Source organism: Podarcis erhardii, assembly GCF_964252035.2.
Source record: "Podarcis erhardii genome assembly, chromosome: 3".
Lineage (NCBI taxonomy): Eukaryota > Metazoa > Chordata > Lepidosauria > Squamata > Lacertidae > Podarcis > Podarcis erhardii.
Window position 1 is genome coordinate 31,319,708 of NC_138507.1, and position 27,903 is coordinate 31,347,610.

The 27,903-nt window shown below is 41.8% G+C and overlaps 1 long non-coding RNA gene across 1 annotated transcript in view; it reads right to left on the bottom strand.

Moving 5' to 3' along the window:
- Positions 1-22,164, bottom strand: part of LOC309339484 — a 612,964-nt gene extending 590,800 nt beyond the window's left edge. Inside the window, exon 1 of the long non-coding RNA XR_014155401.1 lies at positions 21,808-22,164. This is a non-coding gene — a long non-coding RNA (uncharacterized lncRNA). The remainder of the gene's footprint in view (positions 1-21,807) is intronic.
- Positions 22,165-27,903: the final 5,739 nt, after the last annotated feature.

Genomic DNA, 27,903 nt, shown 5'->3' on the forward strand with positions numbered 1-27,903 from the left:
AATCTTTAAAAATTGAATATAACCTGAAATTTCCAAAAAATTGTCTTTTCTTAAATTTAGCTTATCTTCATAATTCACTTCATCTAGCTCAATGGTGCCTAGTTGTTTGTACTCTGGCATCCTTCTTAACATTCATACAATTTACAATATTTTTGTAGATAAGTCTTGAATTTCTTCCAATCTTCTTCCACCGTCTCTTCTCCCAGGTCTCGGATTCTGCCAGTCATCTCAGTCAATTCCATATAGTCTATCAGTTGCATCTGCCATTCTTCCAGTGTGGGTAGATCTTGGGTTTTCCAATGCTTAGCGACGAGTATCCTTGCTGCTGTTGTTGCATACATAAAAAATGTTCGGTCCTTCTTTAACACCTTCTGACCGACAATGCCCAGCAGGAAGGCCTCTGGTTACTTAGGGAAGGTATACTTAAATACCTTTTTCAGCTCATTATATATCATTTCCCAGAAAGCCTTCACTCTAGGGCAAGTCCACCAGAGGTGAAAGAATGTTCCTTCATTTTCTTTACATTTCCAACATTTGTTATCAGACAAGTGGTATATTTTTGCAAGTTTGACTGGGGTCATATACCATCTATATATCATTTTCATAACATTTTCTTTCAAAGCATTACATGCAGTAAAGTTCAGCCCAGTAGTCCACAACCTCTCAGGTGTGTATAGGAATTGGAGCCTAACTATTAAGTTCTACCTGACTTACAGGTTTCCTTATAAGAGCTATTTAAACACAGACTCCACCTGCAGTGTCTCACAAATAACACATTTGCTCTTTTCAAGCAGGAGACAAAGTAATCACTTCTTGGCATAGAGGAAAGAAGTGTATCCAAGAAGGAAAATCTTCCTTGCAGGTTAATGTTGCTTACACGATGTCAATTGATTGCTACAAAAAGAGGAGAAGGAAAAAGTGGATTCAAAGAAATTGCAACTCTGCTGTAATTCCCTCCCCATTGTTACACTTAGGGCTAAACACTGCAACAGAAGACTGCTGGTTATAAATTATCCAGCTTTCTCAGATAATCACCTGCATCCCAGAAGCAGCTGTTCATTGCCTACAATATCCAAAAATAGTTGTTTGAATGTCAGGGCAGCAGAAATCATGCATTTTCTGCTACTGTATGAAGAAGAAGAAAAGAGGCTTTGATTAGATCGATCATTAAGGGCCTTAACACCTAGCACACCTTGTAAAGAATATCTAGGGTGATTGTTACATGTGACTACAGGCCACCATGGAATCTAATTTTCTCTCGGTTTACAATGTTTAAAGACCTGCAACCACGAGGGTGGGACCAACCATGTGGTCCTCAACATGGAGTCAGCGTTTCACTAGGAAAGCATGTGATTTTTGCTTCTGCCTTCTGGTGATGGCAGAGATAAGATTGCTATTTTTCACTTTGGCTCGGGTCCGGCAGTTTTGTCGATGATCACAGAACAGTGATCACAGAACGTTGCCAGAGATGGAAAAAGGAGATTTTTGCCCTTTCACCATTCCTCCCGTAACCCCTGTAACTGACCAAGAATCATTCTCTCATTCATCTGGGTTGCAGTTCCTTCAGCAAAGAAAAGCCCTTCCATTCAGAGAAGAGCAACTCTCGATCCAAGCTTTAACCCCCTGCCCAAATATTTTACATTATACATTTAAGATTGTTTTATTAATGTGAGTGCTTCAAGTCCCCAGTCTGGGAGGTCTGCAAACTGATGCTACAAAAACAGAGTAGAAATGGTTGCACAGTATCACCTGTTTCTCACCTCTGACTGTACAGATGTTTTGCATGTATTTTCCCCCTTATAAAGATGATCACTCAGTATATTCAGGAGGGGCTGAACGACTACCCCTCCTTCGATTGCCATCCACCTCCCACTGATGGATGCCGAATTGCATAACTCACATAATTAGCTACTTACAGTACAACAGCATATGCTGCACAAGCAGTGTCAGAAGCATATCAAACCACCCACCCCCAGAACTTTCTGTTTATCTGTTTCCGTGTGTACCTGCCAAGGAAGTTGTGTTGTAAACAAAGATGAGCATCGCAGCCTGCACTGATCTATCGCTTCATTATTAATCTAACACTCTGAGTTTGGGCAATCTGTGTCATAAAGATGAATGTGTGGCATCTCTGTCTGTCCACTCATAGTAGCCATGGCAAAAGGTGTGAGGGTAGGATGACCAGATCCAGCCTTTGCACTAGTGCCAGCCCCAGTCCCAAACCCGCACAGAAATTATATCTGGATTTCAAAACCCCTTAACTCCTTTTATTTGTTACTCTCTACATTTCTTCCAAAGTCACCTTTTCACTGCTTGATTTTAAATTAGTCGTGCTAATGTGTTGAGTTGTTTACTAGATAGATAGATAGATAGATAGATAGATAGTTCACATATCTCCCCTATTCTTTGTTAAACGTTCTTTCTTCTTGATTTCATAGGTTTTACCATTTCTGCATAGTCTGTTAGCTTTGCTTGCCATTCTTTCTTTGCTGGGACAGTGTCTTCTTTCCATCTCTATGCAAAAAAAACATTCTGGCAGCCGTGGTTGCAAATATAAATGATTTTTTTTCTTTTCTTTTTTTTGTATATTATGCCCTAATATCCCTAAAAGAAAGGATTCTGGTTTTTCAATAAAAGGTATCTGGATTGTGCTCAATCCTAGCTGGCAATGGCAGTGAGACTAGCTCAGAATCTAGCAAATCCCAGGCTAAAACCAACACTTACCCTTCCCTGCTCCCATTTCAGGACTTTCTCTTCTGTTTCACTGGTGGTGATACCATAAGTGGGGCTGCCTCCCACCCACTCATCTGGACACCAATGGGAAGCAGCGATGCTTTAAAATTCACACAGCTCCAAATTTTATGATGCACTTAAAAATATATATATCAAGTTGTATACACCACATACTAAAATGGAGTGGGGAGGAATCTACACATATACATAAAGTAGTGCAAAAATAGTCAATGAAAATAGTGGGAAATGGACCTTAAGTGGACATTATATGCTAGTGAAAATGGCATGAAATGCAATGGACCAGATTCTAGAAAATAGCTGCACTAGTGGGAGGCAAGGAGTCCTAGTACCACAACAGCTCCTCCTCCTGTCTGCTCCCTCCACTCTGAGAGGTCCAGAGAGCCCTCAGAACAGCACACAGTGGGAGAAGAGGGGAGATCATTTCATCAGGCAAGCAGAGAGGAAAAAATGATTTTGCTGGTGGAACAATTGTAATAGTGTGATACTGAATTTGACATGGCATATTCATCTAAATTGCATGTCCACATTAAGCAAATGTCCACATTAAGCAAAACAGCATACAAAAAATGTGTATGTTAGGATAAGTATACACTAAAATGTTGATGAATTTTCATGATGACGGTTTTGAATACTGCAGACTGATGCAGAAATGGGGACAAGTGAACCTGAGATGAGGGAAAGGAGAGAAATCAAGAACCACCAGTTTCATCTATCCTCACTCTGAAGATGACTGATTTAGGCTATTACACACACACACACCCCAAGAAAATTTGATTGTCCATCTTCATGGTAATGTTCTTGAACCATTGGCCTAACCAATAACCCATTCCTTCATCACAGCTTGTCCCTTGTCAATTAAATAATAATCTCTTGAACGTTGTACAAAGCCAGGTTAACCCTCTTATCCAGACATGATAAATAGTCACGGCATGAAGAGCATCACCTCGACACGGCCGTTGCTGTCACTTCATGTCTAACAATAAAGCCCAGTTCTTAGTGTGTGACTCAAAAAATTGCCAATTTCACACTTGATTTTCCACCTGCTCTACTTGGCAGCTTTCATGCTTCTTGCCTGTCTCCGTACACTGCGGAAAATGGGAACGATTTTGAACCAAACCATTAATAATTCCGTGGCATGGATGTGTGTAGCGTGGGCGTGTATAATAGATATATCTGCAGTATAACTTAAATCTGTATCTCACTTTAGCTTGATTAGAGTAGCCTTCTGGAACAGTGAATCTCGGATTTTCTTTTTCCAGTGCAATGACATTGTCCTAGTAGACTTAAACAGGAAGGACTGGGGTCATCTTCCAAATTCTTCTTAATGGGAATGAGAAGATCAGGAAATAACAAAAGGGGGGGGGAGATTCAGATCTAGCTCAGTTGGTTAGAGCATGGTGATGATAATGCTAAGGTTGTGGGTTTGATCCCCATATGGGACATTCCTGCATTGCAGATGGTTGGACTAGATGATCCTCAGGGTCCCTTCCAACTCTACAATTTTATGATTCTGTGTTTCCCAAAACCAAAAGGTTGGCAGGGCTGAGGTATTCAAAATCCCCTTGAGAAATTGTATTAGTTGTATTGAAATTTTATTTTAATGTCACTTGCCGTTATATATTTTTGAAAACAAATGTTTAACAACTTTGGCATGGATTTTGAAAGCTGGGATATCCCTTACCCTGAAGCCGCTCAAGGGAAGGGAGTCTCTCCTGTGAAGTGGAGTGGGGAGCCTACCCCAAACTCTCTTTTAAGAACCTGCTTATGCCTTTAGCAGATACACCAAAGCTGTGTCACAAAACTACAAACCGCCCTTGCTGGAGCATCAACAATTACATTGTAGGATTGTTCAGAGGAAGGCAAAACTCTGGAGACCAATTCCACCAATCCCATTGCAAGATAACATTCCTTCTTAGTCCCACCAACCAGCAGCCAACATGGAGTCCAGCCCAATTCTACACTCTGTTGTTGCAAATGACGTGGCAGGGCAGGATGGAAATACAATGGTTGAGTGATAGAGCATCTGTCTAGCATGAAGATCCCTGGAATCTCAAGGCAGAGTTCAGGAAAAAACTCCCATGTGAAATGCTGGAGAACTGCTCCAAGGCAGTGGAGACTTGGCATTGGGTCCTCTTAATGTTGCTGGGCTAAAGCTCCCATCATCTCTGATTATTGGCCATGCTGGTTGGAGCTGATGGGAATTGGAGTCCAGTAGAATCTGCAGGACTAGATCTCTGGGGTAGACAATATTTAGCTAGCTGGGATGATGTTAGGACGTTAAAGAAAGCAGCATCATTTTTCCCCCATCCCCCACATCTATATACAAACTCATTCCAATAGTCACTAAGCAGAGTACAATGAAAAATGATAACATCAGTTGTTAACATGCAGTTAAAATACCTGTTGAAATAAATAAATAAAAAGTCTTCAGTCAGCACTCAAAATTCAGTAGGGAGGGGGCCTGTTTGACCTCAGCTAGAAGGGCATTCATTAAAATTGGGCCCTTTTACTGAAGGTATGGCAGGGGTGCCAACTTGAATAAAATATTGTGGGGAACCAGGTTAGCCCCACCCTGCACAGTTGATCACATGACACTCCATTTGAATGAGAATGCCCATCAACTTTGTGGGGGCCCGGCCCCCTCAAATATTTTTTTGTAGCGGCTGAAGCCCCCAAGGCCCCTAGGAATTGGCTCCTGTGGTGCATGGCTTGTGATAGCTACACAACACAGTGACTTCCCCAAAGACCTCAGTGATTGGGATTGGCATGAAGTTAGGGCCAGAGGCACCAGCTTGCGAGGGTAATTTGGAGGGGGGGCGATGTCGCACACATGAGCAGGTTGCTGGAGCCCTCCTACCTCCTTTCCAAAGCCAGATGGGCTTTGGGAAGGTGGCGGGAGGACTCTTGGACCAATCAGAGCATCGCTCCTCCCTCCCTAAACCAAGCAGACGCTTCCTGGGTTTAGGGAAGGAAGCACCAGGGGAACATTTAGGGGACTAACCCTTAGTCCATTGACCACATGCCACTGATAAGGAATCAGTTTAAGGATCTTGTAAATTAAAATAAGAACTTTGAACCTGACCTAATACTGTATGGGCAGCCAGTGCAAGCTTTCAAGTACCCAAGTTATCTATAGCCACATATTCATAATAGTGTAAATTTTGCAAGCTAAGCACTGATCGAATCTGGGACTCAGATTAACGGCTGAGAACAGAATGTGTCATCCAAAAGTCAGCAAACTATGAATGAGCACAGAGAAAGCTCTGAATCATTGTGTAATCATAGGGGATTTAAGTAAATGAAGATAAAAATCAATCCGTCGGAGGTAGTGAAAAGAGGAGAGCTACCAGAGATGAATGTTTTTTGAATATGTTTTCAAATATTTAAACAGTACTTAAGAGCGCAACATTACCAAATGTCTACTTTGGTAATGCCTTCTTTCTACAATAGGCCTGGGTGATGATGTGTCTCATTCACTAGATCTGGAAATAGATTTTCTTATTAGGAACATTCATCACATACAGTTGGCAATTCAGAGCTGAAGCCATTAATGACAGGGAATTATCACTCCATAATGGGGCCATGAATATGCAGCTCCTTTGTGCTATCATAGACTTAAGCGTTTTCTGAATGAATGGTATTGATTGAAGGAAAAAAAGTTCCTTATCGTCTTCATTTCTGAAAGATCTGCAGTGTGTGCGGATTGTACAATGTAGATCTTTAGAAGATCTATTTGAGATTGACTCAAATGTCAGTGTTTGGGGACCTGCTTTTAAACACCTGGGGGAAAGGAACATTTTACTCTGTAACCTGGATTTAGTTGTCAAAAACTGCAGCTGAGACACTGCCAAGATTAACCTTTTTAAAGCAAGCCAGAACAAAACTCCCACTCTCCTCTCCCCCAAGCAAACAGGAAATATTACTACTATAACTATGTAGTATAGCCAGAGGGTCAATGCGAATGCAGCAGTTAGAATTTTAGTCTGGGACTGGGAAAACATTGACTTCCAATCTTCACTTGGCCATGAACACCTTGCCCCCTACTTTGGGGTGTTGTGGAGATGCGACATCTCTTTCCCTCTTCCTCTCCTGTAGATTTTTTAAAAATCCTAATGAAACAATAATCCCTGAAATAATTCAGTACTAGATCCAAAGTGGGGTGACTGATTGCCAGATAGGACCATGGTTTTGTTGTTGTTTAGTCATTTAGTCATGTCTGACTCTTCGTGACCCCATGGACCAGAGGATGCCAGGCACTCCTGTCTTCCACTGCCTCCCACAGTTTGGTCAAACTCATGCTGGTAGCTTTGAGAACACTATCCAACCATCTCGTCCTCTGTTGTCCCCTTCTCCTTGTGCCCTCAATCTTTCCCAACATCAGGGTCTTTTCCAGGGAGTCTTCTCTTCTCATCAGGTGGCCAAAGTATTGGTGCCTCAGCTTCAGGATCTGTCCTTCCAGTGAGCACTTGCAGATGGCAAGATACTGTAAGAACAACATTATAGGTCTTCTTTGGTGTAAATTCTGCAGTGAGTAAGGTGTACTTTGACACCCACCCCAAAGGCTTGGAAGCTGCAGTCCTTTACATGCCCACTCAGAAGTAAATCCCCATGAGGTTCAAAGAAACTTAGAGATAAATGACTGGAACCTTAATCCCCATCCGTTTCAGTGGGAGTGATTTGGATATATGCTCTACTTTCTCATTGACATCAATGCCCTTAAAATTAAGACCATCAATGCTCTTAAAACTAAGCTCCTGTAGCCAATACGCTGCAGTAGTTTCTAAGTTTCATTGGGTTACATTCATGATGTCCATCTGATGTACTGGTGGTTCTGGGATAAGAAAGGTGTTGGTGAGGGTGGTGAGAAAATCTCCCTTGCTTTCGTTGTTGTTGTTGTTGTTGTTGTTGTTGTTGTTGTTGTTGTTGTTTTAAAAATTCAAATTATTTCATCACATATGCATCCTTCTGTTCCTCTAAGGGTTTGGGCACAGCATGAATGATTGTTCTAATTTATTCTTACCACAACAGTGAAAGGTAAGTGAGCTGGTTGGTTGGAGGGCAGCCTGTGAGCCTTAAGAGTGAGTGGGCTTTGAACTCTGGCCTCATCAGACAGAGGTCCAGTGCTCTGTCCAGTACACCCTGCTAGCTCTAAGCTGAGCCCTTCCCACCACGGCTCTGCGAAGTTGACAGAGAATTTAATATTGTTCAGTTATCATCTGCGAAAGAATAGCACAGTACACAAACTATCAAAGGATGGAGCCGTGTGGAATGCTAAGGAAAGCCTGTCAGTGAGTTGTTAGGCATATCACATTCTGTTTTTTATTGACAGAGGCACGCCACGGCTTAGGTGGTATGTCAATGCCAAAAAGACAGCTTGTGATAAGACTTTCATTTCACTGAGTCATTCCGCAAGCCACAAAATGCTGTTAACGCTAACAACAAAATGTACTGTGCAACCTCAAGCAAGTAAGTTTTCCAACTTTATACAAATCTGGATCCCATATCTGAGCAAATCTGTAGCTGGTTTACTTCAGCTGTGGATCTATTCATCCATCCATCCATTCATTCATGCTAAGCATTGAAATGTGCAGCCCAGTCTGGAACTTTGGAACACCCACTCAGTCCAATTGTACCACACTTCCTAGCAAAAGGGTCGAGGTTTGCAGCCTAACAGTATGATCCTTCGCATGTTTAATGCCATGATTCTGCACTCAAATGCCATACCATCCAACTTTTTCAGATCAAAAACAGGGACACACATTTTCCAGGATGTTCTCCTGGGTAAATCACATATCTCACATCGCAATCTCACACTGAAAAAGGAAAGAATTACAGTGGTACCTCGGGTTAAGAACTTAATTCGTTCTGGAGATCTGTTCTTAACCTGAAACTGTTCTTAACCTGAGGTACCACTTTAGCTAATGGGGCCTCCCACTGCTGCTGCGCCGCCACTGCCACACAATTTCTGTTCTCATCCTGAAGCAAAGTTCTTAACCCGAGGTACTACTTCCGGGTTAGCAGAGTCTGTAACCCGAAGTGTTTGTAACCTGAAGTGTCTGTAACCCGAGGTACCACTGTACATAATTATAAACATAACAGAAGTCATCATAAGCCATAAATAAGACCCATCAAAAAACATACACAACCAGTTTAAACCATTTCCACATAAATCATAGTATCTAAAAATGAGGATATAAAAAATTGATATCACAAACTGGAATAAAAAAAACACACCAACAATGCACTCTCCAAAAATATATATCCCAAAACACAAGAGTGTTCTTCTGCCTCAGCCTTTGTAGCTGGAGTCAGTCAAGCCCCCCCCCCCTCCCAAGCAGGGGCTGGTCTTCCAGGACTCACAACCAATGTGGTCTCGGGACTCTTCAGCAGCCTCAGCTTTTGTAGCTGGAGTCAGTCAAGGTCCTGCCTTCCCAGGCCAGGTGTAAAAAAGCTAGCAAGGCTGGAGCAGATCTTCCAGGATTCACAGCTGTGGTTTCAAATGGCAAAAAAAGAAAGAAAAAGGAATTTGATTAAGCGTTGCAGAGGACTACCTGATCGTATGAGCTGTCTAACAGCAGGCAACCTCCCTCAAAAGATGGTGAACCCATTACAGGTCCTTAAGCAGGGACGAGATGGCTACCTAGCAGTGATGGATCGCCTGCACTGGCAAGGGATTGGACTAAAAGGCATTTTAGTTCCTTCCAGCTCTCTGATAATATGATTGATAAGAATGGAGTTGCCAGTCTTGAAATGCTCTTTTGAGACACATAAAGCTTGTCCTAAGTCTAGAGGGGAACGCTGTGCATATGGCCATGAAAATGCGCAAATTAAACAAGTCAGTGTCAAGCGGCCACAGAAGAAAGGGAAATTCTAACCAGGTTACTCCCCCCCCAACCCCCCCCATGCAAAAACCCACCCCATGACCTGCACCTTTAAATCTGCCAACTCAAACAGAATGCAAGCAGTGCTGCTCTTATAATGAATGCACCTCTGCAGACTATTTTTCTTACTTATATATTGCTGGAAGCAGGGCAGCAATGGAAGACAGGAAACAAATGACTATAAAAATGTTCATTTGCCAGCGCTGCTGTATATGGTACATTGTATAACTGTAGTATGGTCAGTATGTGGGTGATATATTAAAGGTGTTCTCTATTTGCAGCATCCAAAGGAGATGGAAGATATAGAAGATGAAGTCTGTGGGTCATATGAAGCACTTTTTTTTAAAAAAAAGGGGTGCTCTTAAAGGCAAAATAAACAGCTAATACCCTTAAATACCATATTTTCATAAATACACATAGATGAAGCCCAAAAACAAAATCTTCTGAATGTGGCAAGCAGCTTAGAAAAGATTGATCTGTCAGTTTTGGTCTCTCTCCCACCCCGCCCCCATCCTGAGCTCAGTTTGTCCTGTTCCACAACAGTTTGCAATTTATTTAAGTTGGCACCAAAAAAATAAAATAAAATAAAGTGTATATTTATCCTATTGCATGCGATTTTGCCCATCAGACACATTCTTGCAAGCAATTTCCCCTAATAGTCCCTAACACAGATATGTGTTTGTGTATGTATTTTCCCTAACACACACATTTTTTGTACACTTTTGGGTGGTTGGAAAACGGCAAAGCAAACTTCAGGGGAAAAAATATGACTTCCAAAGGTAATAGTCGGCTTTTGCATTGGTGTGTGTGAATTAGGGAGGTTATGTTAGACTCCCCTCCCCAAAAAATATCACCCAGGACTCAACTACATTAGTAAAGAAAAAACGTTTTAAATGCATTATAACACTGTGACACCAGATGGTGCTGTAGAGTTCCGTCTTTGGCCAATGTGATTTCCCATTATGAGGTTTACAACGCATTTTCCTGAAACTTTTTTTTGTTTAATGTGTCTAGATCCAGCCCTAGTTTCTTACTGGAACAGATAGCAAACATTAATGTTTCTTTTATTTTTCCAGAGTTCACATAATAGGTCTACAGAAAATCAGAGAGGTTGCAAACAAACAGTCCTATTTTGTGTTTTGGAATTTTATACCACGTGCGCACTGAGCTTTCTCTCTGGCTTGCAATTTGGGTTTCCTTCCCTTAAATCAGAAGATTGGTCAACATGCGATGCAAATTCATGCATATTAAGCAGTGGATCGATCAGGCGCTTAGCTGAGGTGCTGATCTCTTTGTCGCTTGGAATTCATCAGGTAGCTGTTTCAGAGCAGCGTGGGGATTATCTAACTTGAAAAGCATTAATAAACCAGATGCGCTTTCAGCATGCTTAAGCACTGCAGGTTTATCAGCGGCACTAGAGATCATTAAGGAGAAAGGGTTCAAATATATATACTAATTGTTATGAGGAAGGAGTGGAAAAGGAAAATGGCAAATGTAACCAAAAGCAAGGAAACAGACTTCTAAGGATCAGAAAACTAGAGGGAGATGCCAGAAGGACTAAAGACTCATTTAGTCTTAAGTGCTGCACAAAACAGCTTCTCTGTTGATATTTTGAAGCTGGCTGGGTGAAAAATCCACTCCTTGATAGTGTGTAGAAGCTTTTAGAAATATGTGTAAATGCAAAGTAAGGGTGGGATCCAGATAACTGTGTTTCCCTAATGGTGTCAACATTATAATCCAGAGCGTTCCTTTAGGATGGGTTTGTTTGTTTTTTGAAAAATATCCACAGCATATATTTCATTATTAGTGGTCAATTATTGGTTCATGAATTGGTTTAAACAATTAGGAAGAAGAAGAAGAAAGAAAAGGGGGAAGAGGGTGAGGGGGAATGGTGAGTGCGGTGGGGTCAGGTATCAATAGGATGTTGTAGTTGTTGGGAGGTGGGGGGAAATGTGAAAAAGGGGGAATGTGAGCTTTTCCTATACACACTGCAGTACAGTTGCATTGCCTGATAAATACTAGTCTGAGATTTTCTTGCAGAAACAAATCTCCTCTGCCCTCCTTCCATAGAAAAATAAAACTATTTGGTGTGCAGAAGACTGTGCAATGTGAATACAGCCCTTGTGTTGTGACCAGAGGTATTGATTCCACATGTATCATGTGTAGTACCAAGGTGTTTCAGCAGCAATGAAACTTGACCTTACTTTCCAAGTAGTGACCTTGCAACTATAACATATCCCCACCTGACCATGAGGCTTGGCTCTTGCTGTTTGCTCTCAAAAAAGGTTTTCTGTAGAGGTTTTTTTTTTGTCCTGTGCTCAGAAGGCGGAAGCACAATTACTCACTGGTTTGGACAGTGGGGAGCATAAAAAGTTTGCCCAGCTCTCTCTAACTCTCTCTCTCTCTCCACAAGGAGACTTTAAATTGACAATGAAAGTTAATTAAACGCTTGCATGTCAGAAAGGACTTCTGAGGTTTGCCCATCTTAGATTGTAGTACTTGATCCCTTGTTCAATTGCTTGTTGAGAAAGGAGATCATTGAAATAGTTTCCACCACAAGTAGGAATAGAGAATTGTGTTTGGTCCTCATTTTTTTAAGCAAATTGGCATATCAGGCAGACTAATTCACAGATCAGAACATAATCACAGTTATTATTTTTATTGGGCAGGCAGTATTCTGTTAAATAATCCCATCACCACCAGTGTTTGAAACTACCATTGATCTAAGCGCATTTTGCGACAGGAAATTTCATTAGTGTGAGCTGTTTCTGAGCTCTCGACAGTACTGCACCTGAAATTTCAGATTAAAACTGCAGAGTGGAAGGAAAGGAGGACCTTTTTCCACCTCCCCCATTTCCAGCTACTCTCTGAAGACTGGAGAGGAAACCTCCTTGAGAATATTAGGGAGCTGGGCAGAAGAAAGACTAGGCGATGTAAAAAATGAACATAATATTTTATGTTTTTCAGCTTTGTATTCTTGTTATAAAAAAGTGTGCCTAGACATTCCGTTGCTGCGTCTATAACCTAGGTTTAAGGTGCCATTTAGCACCTAGGGTTCATATCTCAGTTTCTAACACTGATCACCACAATGATTTATGCTTACACCATAGGACTTTCCCTGCCTTTCCTCTCCTCCCCCTGTCACCCTCCCCAAATCTGCTCCAGGAAATGGGATCATCTTAATAGATGGTCCTAGTTGCAGGCAGGCCTTCAGACTGGTCCCCCCCCCCCCATTCTGGCATGGATGGAGCTATCACCCTTATGCCGGGGTGGCACCACAATCAACCAGGGCTATTGCCCAAACATTTTGAAGAGTGATTGTGGGGGAAAGTATAAAAGCGGCAGCGTGATGTGTGCTTGACACTGCCAAACACCTGCCCACCCTCCCTTTAATTTAAGTGTCCTTTGGCCTTGCTTTGAACTTTGGTTGGTTGCCCATCTTGAGTTGGGGACCGGGTAGGATTTTTTTCCATTTGGCAAATTGGCACGGGCCACTTGGTTTTTAACTACTATTTAGCAATCGTCACAACTTTGTAAGGTTTGGCGGTTGGGCATTGGCTTATTGTTGAATGGGGGAGGGGAGGTCGGCCATCGCCTGCCCCTCCATTTCATGGGTATTCTGTTAAAGGAATCCGGGGCCTGGATCCTGTCTGAAGTCCGCTTGAAGGGTGAGGGCCAGGCCAGGCCTCTGGGAACACCAGGGGAGATGCAGGCGGGTTCCCCCGAAGCAATTTCCCTTTGGGTGGTTTACCCTTACAGACTTCCTGCAAAGCAGGAGTCAGATATAGTCTTGCCAATGCCTAAGCCAATACCGCTCTCATTCCTGTAATCAATAAAGTTGTGGCCAAAATTTTGCCCAAAAACCTTAAACAAAATATCTGTATCTGTATGAATTTCTTTATTCTAATGGTGGATCGGCTTGGGGGTCTTGCCACGCAAACCCCCAGAACAGACACAGGGGAAGGAGAGGAGGAGGAAATTCTGTTGTGCAGGCAGAAGTTATTGTCCTGATGGAATGTTCACCTTAGCACGGCATCATCATCATCATCATCATCATCACCACCACTATTATTATTATTATTATTATTATTATTATTATTATTATTATTACATTTGTTACTCTTTTTTTTTTTTTACCCTAAGTACTAGTTGAAATCTTTTCTTCTGGTTTGGTAGTGACCTAAAAGCTTTTCTCATCTAGCAGATGTTTTGTGGCCTCTGGGAAATCAGCTTGTGTTCGGATCTAGCTACTAGCAGTCACGTACCCACGTCTCAAAGGCAATTCTTGTTAACTCAGCAGTCAGGCTCGAGCCGGGGATTTTGACCTTGCAGTGTACTGAATGTGAATGGGAGTTGTGAGGATTCTGGGCTTATGAACGGGAAGTAGGACTGCCTCCAGAAAGCCCGCACCCAGAGACAGAAAGGGAAACATGAGTATGGCAGAGCTGATTCATGTATCGTTCGCCTTCCTTCTCAATGCTTCAAAATGTGAGCCAGCCACTCTCCCCCAGCTCTGTCATAAAATTAGCTACTTTCTTGATTTGGAGATCCTTATGATTAGCAGGGAAGGTGGGAGAACTGTTTTGAATATGCAGCTTATAATGTAATTTATACTCTCTTGCCCAAATCAATGTGTGTGTATTATTGTGATGATAGTTCCCCTCCCAGAGTTGCAATTCCCACAGTTCCCTGGGAAGATGGGTTGTCTGTTAACTCACTCTGAGGACTTTGAAGGGAACAGGGGCTTCCTAACAACACTCACCACCATTAATTTGAACCACAACTCCCAGAATTCCTTGGGTTGATGGCTATGCTAGCTGGGGCTGATGGGAGCTGTATTTCAGCAACATCCCAAGAGTCATAGGTGTGTTCTTTGGGAAAACAGCAAGCAGGCGTTTTCTTTTCCTTCTGGAAGCAACTGCACTAAGATTTGTTTTATGAGTTTTATGAACCCTGCTTTGGATAAAATATGGCAGTACCCATATGTACGTCCATCTGTTTCCCTGATAAGACATGTGCATATCAAGTTCTGCTCTCTCTCCCCCCCTCTGCATTACTGTGTGTTTTTCATCACTACTGTTTTGTTAGCGCCTACACATTTCGCCAAGCTTCCCCCCCACACTTTTAATTGGGGGGGGGGAGTGCTCACACATAAAGAAACACCATAAGGTGTTTGGGTTTTGAATGTGTGTGTGTGTTTTAAATGAGATGAAATTTCTGCTAGAAGCTGTGCATGTATTTATTGCCGCATCAAAAGGAGGCTTTGGAAATGCTGACTGGATTAGAATATGAAGCTATTCGCTTGTGGACCACAGGTTTATAGGTCTGGAGAACAGCTGAGAGCAGGTACAGAGACCTATGCAGGCCACTTGGGAAACAATTTCTCTCTCTCTCTCTCTCTCTCTCTGTGTGTGTGTGTGTGTGTGTGTTCATTGTAACAGGGGGGAAAGTAGTTCATGGAAATAAACACAGCTAGCTTTACAAAACCAATAAAAACGCATTTGTTCCACAATGCCAAAGGTTTCGTTTCTTAGCTTCTTATATAACTTCACTGCAGAGATTCCCCACTGCCTCTGATTTTACTTACTGATTGATTGCTGAAATTGCTGAATCGTTCAAAAGCACCCATGGCCTTCTGAGAATGCTTAATGGAGTGAGAGGTTGGGGGAGCATCCAAATTGTAGCAACTGAGGCAAGAAAAGCAGGCTAGATTTTTGAGAGTCACCATTTTGAAACTCTGAGATAAACCTTGTTCACCAGGTACAGACTGTTGTCATGGGAGAAAGCACAAGCTCCTTCCCTCTTCATTTCTTCGGCGAATATGGGTTGGGATGTGGACAAATGCCAATTCACTTTCCTTTGGTGTTAGTGGTGGTATCGGAAGGGCGGGGCGGACTGCACCGGGCAGTGAAGCAGCAATTTTCAGTCCATCCTGTGTTCATCATAAACAGTGCTGTTTCCTTTCCACTACAGTTTGGCCCCTGCTACAATGTGTGTTATGGGACATAGGCAGTGCTGTGGGTTAAGCCACAGAGCCTAGGGCTTGCCAATCAGAAGGTCGGTGGTTTGGATTCCCGTGACATGGTGAGCTCCCATTGCTTGGTCCCTGCTACTGCCCACCTAGCAGTTCAAAAGCACATCAAAGTGCAAGTAGATAAATAGGTACCGCTCCGGCGGGAAGGTAAACGGTGGTTCCTTGCGCTGCTCTGGTTCACCAGAAGTGGCTTAGTCATGCTGGCTACATGATCCAGAAGCTGTATGCCGGCTCCCTTGGCCAGTAAAGCGAGCACTGCAACCCCAGAGTTGTCTGTGACTGGACCTAACGGTCAGGGGTCCCTTTACCTTTACAATCTGTGTTACTCATTTTGCTATACATGACGGCCAAAGCTTTATGTAGTTGATGTCAACACATCTCAGTGGAAGGGATACATCAACAACAATTTAGAAAACAATGCAATCATTTCGGTAATGTTTGCAGACTTATGAAAATGGTAATGAAGACCACCTGCATTTGCTCAAATGGTACAAGTTCCCGCTCCTGATGGACAGATGAATTGAGGCCATTTCTGCTCCCATTTCTGACTGAATTCTCTTGATGCTTGTTAAATTTCTGAAAGAGGAATAATTGTATATGCTACATCAAATTATTCCATCCTTCCAGATGTCTCTGAGGTAAATCCTATTAATTTTGGTGGCAGGAACAGCCTAGAATAGCAGGCTTATGTTAGTATTCCATTTATTGTCGTTTTATCTTTATTAATGTAAGGGACAGCTAGCTTCATCCTGTTGTTTTATGCTGGTCCCATCTGGGAAGAATCAGAATATAATAGCTAAGGAATGGGAAAGAGACGATTACGGTAGTTTTCAGTACAGTGGTACCCTTAGTTCTCAAACCTTATCTGTTCCGGAGGTCTGTTCCAAAACCAAAGTGTTCCAAAACCAAGGTGTGCTTTCCCATTTTACTATCTAATGAGACCATTGATCCATAAAATGAAAGCAATAATAAATGTACTGTACTATAAAATAAATAAGACAGTATTGTAGATGATACCTGCACTGATGATAGTCATTGTTTGGATGAGGGGCTTTTATCCATTTCCACAGTCACACAATCAATCAATCAGTAGCTGAACTGGGTTCCACACAGTCACAAAAACAAATTAACTGGAAAAGCCTCAAAAACAAAAACACAAAATAAATAGATAAAACAAAATCGCCGAACTGAATCCGTTTGACTTACAAAATGTTCAAAAACCAAGGAGCAGTTTCTGATTAGTGCAGGCGCCCTGGAAACAATAGCTGACAGCTACAACTTCTGGGGTTTTGCCATTTGAGAACCAAGGTACCACTGTATCTAGAGGGGTCCAGCAATGGGATATGAGGGAATGCTTGCTTCTCTCATTCCCATTGGCATCACCAATGAACAGCATAGCAATGCACATCTGTGGCTGCCACGTTCTGTGAACTGGCAACTCTGGGAGGTTACTAGAGCAGGCCAAACCTGAATTCTGTGCATTTTGCCCAGGTATCCCTACTCTGGGAACCTTAGGCTGCAAACCTAACCCTACTTTATCTGGGAGAAAACACCATTCGGTACAATCAGAGCAATCAATGTTAAAGTCTTATCTTACAACCATTTAATCCTACCGTCTCTCTTTCCTTCATTTTTGCTTTTCTGCCTTTAAAAAATTTTCCTTTTATTAATTTTAATATATTCTTGTTAACCAATAAAATGAAACTACTTGTCGCAGGTATGTATGTTTCGCCATTCTCATTTCATTTCTCCAACCTCCCCGCCTCCCAATTTCTTTCTACACAGAACTTGAAACCCTCTGTAAAAGCAACCCCTCAACAAAAACAGATATATTTTAGGATGCTTACACATTTAGCCAGTATAAACAGGAAAACTCGAATGAAAAAGGGGAGGTGAAAGAAAGTGGGGAAATGGGGTTCGGAGATGGACCTTGAACATTATTTCCAATTTCATTCTTTTTCTGCAATTTTATTTTTTTACAACGAATAGTCAGTTTTTAACCTGCTATGTAATTGCCCTGCACTTTTCTCAATAATACCAGACCCTATGACAGCATGCAGTTCCTGAAATAAGGACACACTTTGAAACCAGATGGGCTTTTTTTCTATAGACTGAAACCACAGGTCCCATGGCTTATTAATCAATTTGAATCTGTTGTGATTAGATAATTAATATACGGGAAAGTACTTCACACACACAAAAGGATAGTTGTTAAATTTTTAATGACATTCGGTGAATTAGCTAGTAGAATTTTAATGAGGTGTTTCGTTTCCTACTGACCATATTTCCTCATGGGGGGAAAAAGAGATAACAGTCAAAGGGTTTTCTTTTCAATATCTTTCAACATTTAAACATTTGGTAGATTTAATCCCAGGGCTGGCATTACTATGAAGAAAGATTAAGAAATCATTTCATGTAGCAGATTCTTGAAAGGGTGTTTTTTTGCTCCCTCTAACCTTCTCCATTTCCCTATATCTGAACAGCTTAATTTGCATGCTATAGAAATTGTTTCTAAATATGCAAATTTTACACTCGATTTGGATGTCAGTGCCTTTTTGGAGTCTTAAAACCTTTAAAGTACAACACAACTGTTTGCAGATCAGTGGAGCACAACTGCTGGATCTGCGGCTAGGAGAGGATCAGAGGGCAGAAGAACAAGATTGACCCTTGATGTGATCTTAGGGGTGTTTAATGTGAAGCACTGTGTGTGTGTCTAGCAATCCAAACCAGCCACACCTCTAACTTGCAATATTAACAATAGATTGCATTGCATCCATCTCTGAAGGACTCCTCCCTTGCCCTGTCTCTGTGGATATCATTACTTCTCTTACATGCCAACCCTCGTGGGCTAAAGCAACAGAAGGTGAGATGATGCTAATTTCTCAGAAAATGATCCATCAGTAATAGGGATGGGGCAGAAATTTCATTCATCTTGCTTTCAAATGCAAACCTACCAAAGCAGCACTTTCTAAACCAATCTGCAAACCAAAACCCAGCCAGCCTTGAAAAATTCACACGTCTCTGAATTTTGCAATGCGGTTTTCCTGACAATTACCATATTGGACGAGGTTTTTTGAAACAAAAATCATGTCATAAAACTGGGGTCGTCCATAGGAGTAAAGCTTGCATAACGATATCACCTAAAGTAACACACGCAAATGCAATTTATATGGGGGGGATTGCTTTGCAAAAATTGCATAACAATTGTTTTGACAGAAGAAATTTGCACTAAAATGCTGGGGGGGGGGGGAATGACATAGCTGTTGGGTGATTTCACTCTCCAAACTCCAGCCGCCCTTCCCCCAGTGTACAGTCACCAGCATCATGCCCATCCCTGACACCCAGGCTCCTTTTCACTGCCCAGACAGGACAATATGAAAAAAATGGAGCAAACAAGCTTTCCTCCATGTGAAAATTTCCCAACATGGAAATGGGGAGGGTGTCATTCTTTAAAAAAAAAAATTGTTTTTTGCAAAAAAAACCCAAAAGAAATCAAAATAATAAAGTGAAAAAGCTTTTACCATATCCATACATGAGATTCTCTGAATCTCGCAACTTACCCCCATCTCCTGCATGGGTCCTTCAAACACTTTTTCTAAAACCACATATTATTACTTTCTCCACAGTTTTCATTTCTCTAAATTATCCATATTTTTCGTTTCTTTACAAGTTAAAGTCCAGCTAATGTTTTTATTTGTTTACAATGGTCTCCTAAGTAAATTATAAATTTTCCCCATTCTTTTAAAAAGTCATTATTTTCTTGATTCCTGATTCTCCCAGTCAGTTTTGCCATTTTGGCATAGTTCAGCAGTTTGGCTTGCCATTGTTCCTTGGTCAGAACTCTTGGTTCTTTCCATCTTTGGGCTAGTAGCATCCTTGCAGCTGTTGTCACATACATAAACAGTCTTTTCTGGTCTTTTGGGATATCGGAACCTGTAATTCCTAATAGAATTTTTTAAAAAAACAAATGTTATTTTAAACATTTTTTTCAATTCATTGTATATCAATTCCCCAAAAGACTTTGTTATCTTGCATGGCCACCACATATGATAAAAGGTACCCTCCTTTTCTTTACACTTCCAACAAATATTGAAGCTTGTTCTATGCATTTTGAATAACTTAGTAGGAGTTAAAAACCACAAGTACATCATTTTCATATAATTTTCTTTCAGAGTACAGCATGCTGTGAATTTCAAATCTGTCTCCATAGCCCCTCCCAATCTGCCCTTTGTATGTTATGTCCTAATTCCTTTCCCCAGTTTATCATAACCGATTTAACCTGTTCATCCTTTGGGGGATGGTGTCATTCATGATCAGGCATAGGCAAACTCTGGCCCCTCAGATGTTTGGGACTAGAACTCCCATCATCCCTAGCTAACAGGACCAGTGGTCAGAGATGATGGGAATTGTAGTCCCAAACAACTGGAGGGCCGGAGTTTGCCTATGTCTGTTCTTGATGTTCAGCAGGGTTTACATCCAGGTGAGTACACATGTGTAGTTTTGGTTAAAAAAGCAATATTGTAGGAGGGAGACAGGGAAATCTGATATCTGAGAGTACAGGAGTGTGGAAAGCAGAGAGACTGCCTGGATTCACAAATTTGGGCCTCAAAACTGTGTCTCTGCCAAGAAGGTGGTTTTGGCAGCTACCCCAACATTTACTTTGATGTGCTAGGCTCCTTTTGAGTCAGCTGAAGCTTGCAGGTGCCTGTCTAACAGAGGAGAATGCAGATGAATTGTGGTTTAGGTTCCCACTAAGAAACCGTCTGACTGGCCTTGTGTGGATCAAAGGCACTACTTTTTCAATAAACATTTTTCCACATCTTGTTTCTGAAGCCGTAATGGAGAAGAAGAAGAAGAAGAGTTTGGATTTGCTATCCCACTTTATCACTACCCTAAGGAGTCTCAAAGCGGCTAACAATCTCCTTTTCCCTTCCTCCCCCACAACAAACACTCTGTGAGGTGAGTGGGGCTGAGAGACTTCAGAGAAGTGTGATTAACCCAAGGTCACCTAGCAGCTGCATGTGGAGGAGTGGGGATGCGAACCTGGTTCACCAGATTACAAATCCACCGCTCTTAACCACTACACCACATTGGCTCCCAGTGTTTTACTCCACTGTGAAATTTTGCTACATGAATTAATGAGGGTTTCTGAGAAATAAGCCATGGCGGTTCTCTCGACCCAAAATACATCTTAGAATCTACACCTGACATTCCCAAGTTAGGCAAGCCTACTGCACTCTTTCTTTAATACATGGTCCAAAGGCAGTTTCCATAGCAGCAGCTTCACCCTATTAATGCTACCACACATCTAATGCACAAGAAGGCTCCCAGTCTCCTTTCAGCCCTATGGAAAAATCTGCAGTTTAATGAGCAAGCACTTTTCAAAGCTCATCTGGGTGCATTAAACATTTTCAGTACTGATACTGCTTGCTTGCTTGCCTGCCTGCCTATCCAGCAAACTTCAAAACTCACTAAGCTATATTAATGAGGAGGATGAAACTGCAACGGTTACATGATTCAAGCCAATCGCTGAAATGCGTATCAAGCCAGGGGAATCTGTTAGAGGCTTCATGTGCAATAGTATGGTTAGTTAACATCTCTGGCATTAGGAAAGGCAGGCTGACCAAACCCCCAGTGTGCTTATCAGTGGTTTAGGCTGTCATTAACATTAATGGGCTTGGCTTATTCACTCGGTTTATCTCCTAATGGTAGAACCGTGCTACTTTCTAATGCCAATCAACAAGTTTTGACTATTTCTATAGGAGTGGGCCAACTAATCCATTTTGGTTCTGTGTCACTTTCATACGTGTTTGCCCAGAAATGCTTTCTGTGCTGTTGTTTCCACATTAATCTGTCATTAAAAAGATGGAAAACAAAACAGCAACAATGGCAACAAAGACGCACATGCAAATTTGAATTTAAATGCATATTTTACAATGCATTGTCTCTCAAAATATTCATTTAAAAATTATTTTGTTTCTCGTGTGTGTGTGTGTGTGTGTGTGTGTGTGTGTGTGTAGCCAAGAACCAGGACTTTTTTCCCAGCCAGAACTCAGTGTGGGTGCCATTGCCATTATAAGAAATCAAGGGAGGCGTTCATGGTGAGTTCTGGCACCTCTTTTTCAAGAAAAATAGAACTGTCAAGAACTGCATCAGAGCACTCAGGAAGTGCAAAAGTTGGTGGATAACTATGTTCCAATCTGCATAGCAGTCTTGGGACTGGTCAGGTCAGTTCACATTGGAATTCGTATATATCCAGATTCCCCAAGCATCCTGATATGTCTCTGAATAAATATCATGCTAACAAGACTGACGGAGAACCTATGCTGAAGCAATATGCCCAACTTTTGCTTAATATGCAGTACTTTGTAATCCCCTAAACCCCTAAATCAATAAGTTGGTGCCTGGATGACCATGGTCGATCGTGGTCGATTGTGGGATCCTTATCGCTCGTGTTGTTTAGAATCATGTCTCTGCCCCCCTTGGTCTTTCCCTGTGTTGTGTTCAGTGTGTGTTCCTTTGTTGTCTGCTTGCAACTGTGTTGTTGGTAAGCGAATTATCTTAATTCTGCACAGTTACCGTTTAAAAAAAGGTCAACAACTTGGGAAGCCCCCACCCTACGAAAAGTCAACAACTCTAAGCTCCCCTCCCCTAAAAACATGAACTCCCCCCCCCAAAAAAAATGGGTAGATCACTGCCATTCCACCCCCAGGAGTAGATCACATTCTCTTGAGAGTTGGACGTCCCTGCCCTAAACCATGCCCTTGTCCACAATAAATATGCTAGCAGTGATGCTTTGTAACAAAAAAATAAAAAATTAGAGAACATAAAAGATGGCCTGCCAAGGAACGAAGCCATACAGAAAGCCATGCAAGAAGAGAACAGAATGCATACCCCTCAACTGTCCTGCCAGCCAGCACCAAATGCTGTGCCATTTCTGGAAGTCTTGAATGCTGTGACATCGACCCAGTTTACATTAGCTGCTGCTTGACCCAGTTTGCGACAACTTCTGCAGCTCACAGCCTACATCTTCATGGCTCACTATTCCACATTTTATTGCTAAGGTATAAAAACAGCAATCGTATGGGTCAACCGAATCACACGGGTACTTCCCCAACCAGTGTCAATTGTCTTGATGCAGGTGTGGTGGTAGTGATGGAAATACCCAGATGATCCAAGGTTATCCATGTGATAGGTACTTTCACTTACCACCAAAGCAAAGGGAAACCCAATGTGAAGAGTCCTTTTGTGGCACAAACAAAACCCTAAAAGAAACCATCACTCTGGAGAAAAGGTTAAAAAAGAATGGGATTGCTATAAAAATTACCTGATTAAGCATGGTTCCAACAATAATACCTGGGTGTGCCTTGAATAGTTCACAGATTTAAGGGAAAGATCATTCATCTCAGCAATTGAATACAGATTATTTTAAAGTGAGAGAAGCATAGAAACCGCAAAGAGTTAGATAGAAGTCAAAAAATACAAAGAAGGGACACAAACCAGTATAGAGGAATGGAAAGAAAGTGTAAAGTAGAAAAGTATAAATATTAAAGTTAATTCTTTCTAGGCATTACATGTATAGATTATCAAAGAACTTGGTTTGTACCCCTGAAAGAATTTGTGTAAAAGGAAAATATCTGTTTTTTGTGATCTGTCTTTTTCTTTTCTTTTTTGTTTCCCCCCTCCTTTTTCTTTTGTTTTGAAAAAGTTGAAGTTGATAGTATTTTATTGGTTAAATTAATAAAGCAATTTTTAAAAAAGAAAGAAACATGCAGTGACGAATATTATTTATTTGAGTGGCCAGATTTTCTGCAAGAGAGCCTTAGACACCTCCCAGGCAGCTACAATTCTCAACACTTACTGAAGGGAAAGAGGGAATGAGTATTGAATCAGTTTGCCTGTAGTATCAGATAAACCCAGTGGGTACACAGAGGGGTTTTTTCAACAACAGAATTTTGCTGATTATGAAACCCTTCCCACCAGACTCCATTCCATTAGAACATTTTCCAGCCTTCTGTCCCCTGTCTCAGGCTTCCAAAAATAATAGTGAAAATGTTCACATGCCCTCCAGCATTTCTCCGATGAAAATAAGGACCTCCTAAGGAAAAGCGGGTCATTCTGGGATCAAATTAGAAACTGGGACAGCTTCTTTAAATTCTGGGTTGGATCTACACACAGGGGGGGGGCACGCTATAAATAAGTCAGAATTGAAATTGTTATAACAAAAGGGGGGGAAATGCTATGGAAAATCACATAGAATTTTTTAAATTTATTTTTTACTCTCCAGCATCATCTGACGTTGAATGTTTATAACCCATTCAAAATGTTGTTTTTTGATCAATGTAGCTGAGTCCCTGGACTGTCCCTGGAAAATAGGGACTCTTGGAAGATCTGTGTTCAATTTTCAACTTTTCAGCCACCAAAGGAATGTGAAATCCTTTCTGAGTAATGTCAAATGAGAGTGGAATTTAGACAACCAATTTTTATTTATTTATTTTTTTAAAAAAAGAATTTTTGAAAATGAAGAAACACAAAAAGAGGTGGGGGACCTAGACAGGCAATGGCTAATTCTTTTCTCACAAATTCTGGGAAAAAAAGCACACACACAACACAGCTGGGACAATGAATCCATTGTTTGATGTTTTCCCTCTTTTATTTCTTTAAGCTGCCATTTCCGACAGACGTATTAGCATTTCCTTTGTTCATATCTGAGTGCTGAATTATCTTTAATTGCCATGTATATGTGGTCTGTGAGGAGTGTGGGGAGAAATAATAAACTGGGCCTGTCAACTTTTGCGCAGATGTGTTCTGCCGACCCTGGAGTTATCAAAGACTGGGCTAGGAGGGAGGATTTATTATAAATAAAGTAATGTAAATGGACCCAGGAGCTGTTCAGAATATCACTTGGAGTGAAAATTAATGAATTATACTGATAATTACTTGCATTCCTCTTGCTTTCTTCAGAAAGGTAATAGGACAGGACAGGTTAAAAGTGACATTAAAAATGACATTTCTCGTGGTTTGATACTTACTCAGGGACACAAATTCTTGTATCTGCTCAATTAAGGAGTGGGGGGGGAGGCTTGTTTTCCTTCTTCTAGAAGAAATAGTTTGAAGATTCAAATGTGCAGTGCAGTCCTGTGTGTTTTTACTCAGAAGTAAGCCCCAATGTGTTCAGTGGCACTTACTCCAACTAAGTGTACATAGGATTGCTGCCTTAATCTCCTTATTGTGAAATGAATGTACTTCAGGGGCAGACTAATTCAGGGTTTGTTAAGCATCCAGGATTTAAAGGCCACATTTAAGTTATTTATTGGAGTACATTAGTGGCATCAAAATTTTTAATACACCATTTATTGAAAGGAGGAAGAATTTGCATTGGTAGCAGCCTGGGGATTTTACTCCTCTGAAATTCCCAAGAAAACATATTCTGTAATTGAACATATTAGTTAATAGTTTGAAATAATAGTTTTGAAGGGAGGGGCCTTGAGAGAAAAAAGAATAGCAACTAACTTTCATTTTGGTAGCACTGGAAAGTTGTAGAATACTCATTGTAATAGCTGAAGCATATGTCAGTATCTGAGGTGTGCAATAGGCAGTGCTTTTTTTCAGTAAGTGTGCCCCCGACCTGCATCTTGCCTTTTAGTACTTCTGAGAAACCCAAAAGGAACATTTCAAGTTAAAATGGAAGCTGGTCAGTATGTGCAAGTCTATACCCTTTTTAAAGATCTATGACTCTACCTAGCTCCTAGCCATGCCTAGCTGCAATTGGTCAAGCTATGGGGCAGGGCCAATTCCTATTTCCTTTTCTTCAATCCATCTCCCACGTAGTGGCGGTGGACATTAAGCTTTCCAGCTATCCCTCTACTGTTGCACGCACACACACGTTTCTGCAAGGGTCCTTCTCAGCTTCCCTAGTCATCCGCCTGGCCTTGTTCCCTGTAATTTCACTTCTCACAGTGAAGCTAACTACTCCGCCAATCTCTTCATGCCTCTCCTGGCTCTGGGAAACCAGAGGGAGGGGAGCTTGTTGTAGCTTGTTGTTACATTCCTCTTCACCAGCTGGACTCATCTCTGCTTCTTGGTCTCCAACCTCCCCTCCTTCAGCTTCTGCCTCTGATTCTAGACTCCTCTCTGCCATAGACTCTCCCAGCTCACCAAGCCCTGTTCCCTCTTCAGTTTCCAACACCTCCTCTTCCCCATCTTCTCCCTTTGACCACTCATCATTGTCCCACCACCAATCCCCAGACTCTGAACCTTCTTCCCTTGGTGGTTCTCCAGCTGGTTCCTCCCACCATTCCTCTGCATCCAACCATCCCATGACATTAGGACCATAGCCAAATGCTGCTGAACAAGCAATCAGCTCTGAAGGTTTTGAACTCAGACCCCAGACCCAGCCCTTTCCACTGGATCAAATATATAATTAACCTCATTAGATGCCTGGCCATGCCAATGGCAAAACAAGCAATTGTAAAGTGGGCAGCGAAGAAACAACGCAGACTCGTCAGCTTTTCTTATCTTTTCGAGCCTTGCTTGAAAACACACGTTTTCTCCATGATCTAATAAATGATTTAATTCTGTGGAGCATTTTGTGATACAGATCGTAGCAAACGTGCTGCAAAGGAGGAATGAGTGTATACCTCGCAAGGCAGCAGACTGGAAAGCACCTTAAGGCAAGATTCCTTGCATCATTCTTCAGATCTGGACTCGCCAGATGTTGCTAAATCCAAACGACTGACAACACCCTCCCCCCAAACACCCACACACTCCACACACAGATTTTCACAGTAAGGAAAATCCCACAGACCCAAACAGCAGGGAGGCCCTGACCATCTAGCGAGCTTTAAATCATTTCCACCAAGTTCTTCACAGTGAATTTGACAGTCTTCCAGAGCTCGCGTTCCAAAGCAACCCAGAGAGATCTAACACCATAGCTGAAACAGAATATCCAATAATAGCTAGCAATTCAGTGCATAAGATTCAGCTGAATAATTTCACATATATAACTAGGGCATTCAGAGCTGAACGCAGCTGTACTATGAAAAAGAGAAATTAACATGGAAATCCTTGAAAAAGAAACAAAGGCTGGCGGAGTCACCTCACTTTACTGTTTGGGCTGTGAAATATGAGCTTGGGGACTTGCGATTTCAGTTTCTACCAATTCAGTTGCCAATTGGTGGGGAGTTGCCTGCTCATATGTTTTTAAGAGCAGCTTGCTCAGCAGAAACCAGCAGGTAGAGTCATCGCCTGCTAATTAATGCAGGTCAAATTGCTTATGGACACATAGAAACTGGGGCCAGGTTAAAAAGTTGGCAATCCTAACCCCAGGATGTCCCCAAATCTTGATTTTTCACTACAAAGTGCTGCCACATTTGGCTGCATTTACTCTGTACTCACAGAAGCTTTGCACACAAATTCAGAATCTGGACACAAGTTAAAGTCACGGCCTGATAAGGATAAAAGTTGGAATTGCCACTATTATGCTCACACCTGCCACCTCCAAATGAATGAATGAATGAATCTGATACAAAATGAAGAAGAAGAAGAGAGGAGGTTTGCTGGATCAGGCCAATGGTCCATATCAGAGCTAAAGAACCATCTTCAGCCCTCGTGGACAATCTTCCAAGGGGTCACATGCCCCTGGTGGGGAAATCCAAAAGTGGTTGGAGCAATTTCACATGTGGGGAAGCAACCAAATGTCTGCTTACCAGAGCTTGATGTGCAGCTGGAGAATTGATGAGAACAGCTGTTTTTGGACTGCAATTCCCATCATCCCTGACCACTGGTCCTGCAAGCTAAGGATGATGGGAGTAGTAGTCCAAAAACAGCAGGAGACGCTAGTTTGGGATACACTGAATCTATTGCATATTTCTCGCCCCTGAAAATGGTTTCATCCTTAAATTAAAAGTTCATTGCAGATTGGTTCTGTGTTATCCCATTGCATGTCCATTTGGAAATAGATGAAAACAGATGTAGGCAGCCTGGGCAAAAGGGGCTTGTCCAGAGAGGTGGATGGGCATGTATCAAGTTCACAATAATTGATTCCTTTTTCATTCACCTGGGGTGTGTTCAGGGAGCAAAATGCATGGATAATCTAATCAAGGAGAGAGTTTTCAAACATATACCAAGTAACCACACTCATCCTTGTGGGTGGCTGGATCTTGTGGATGGCATGAACAATTCTGGACTGAGGTAAAACTACATCCTGCCCCCCCCCCCTTTTAAATGGGTTAG